Below are 430 nucleotides of genomic sequence, written 5' to 3' on the forward strand. Positions count from 1 at the left end.
TTTTTACAAAATTGTACCCGAAACGTTCTTCTACACAAAATTAAAATTAAATAAAACAAGTTATGTTCTGTTTGTAGAGAAACATGAATTACTTTATGCGCTGTACTTAAATTGTTTTTAATACAATTTTATGACAGTGGTTGAAGGCTGACAGCATACACCTTGTACATTTTAACTTCACAGCAACAAACAATAAAGGAAATAAATAAACAAAACAAATCTGATGAAATTTTAACTTTGATTTTACTTTTTGGAAATAACTATGTATTAAAGATTCACAAAAATTACCAAACTTGGAAACATTTAAGAAACTAATTGATATCGGTACCAGTTAGAAAGGTGCATAGCCTATACGAATAGTGACTGTGGCAAAATTCCGTAATAGATGGTAAGCTTATTAAACTATATTTGATCAATCGTTTTTCTTCTG

The 430-nt window shown here is 28.1% G+C and overlaps 1 protein-coding gene across 1 annotated transcript in view; it reads right to left on the minus strand.

The window, feature by feature from the left end:
* Nucleotides 1–226: 226 nt before the first annotated feature.
* The window catches only part of LOC149787804 (vesicular glutamate transporter 2-like), a 127,469-nt gene continuing 127,265 nt past the window's right edge, over nt 227–430 (minus strand). The window contains exon 13 of the mRNA XM_089974013.1: nt 227–430. This exon is cut by the window's right edge and continues 2,186 nt beyond it. The gene's annotated coding sequence lies outside the window, so the exon portion shown is untranslated.

The sequence above is a fragment of the Sinohyriopsis cumingii genome, chromosome 11 (assembly GCF_028554795.1).
Source record: "Sinohyriopsis cumingii isolate HCF-2022 chromosome 11, ASM2855479v2, whole genome shotgun sequence".
Lineage (NCBI taxonomy): Eukaryota > Metazoa > Mollusca > Bivalvia > Unionida > Unionidae > Sinohyriopsis > Sinohyriopsis cumingii.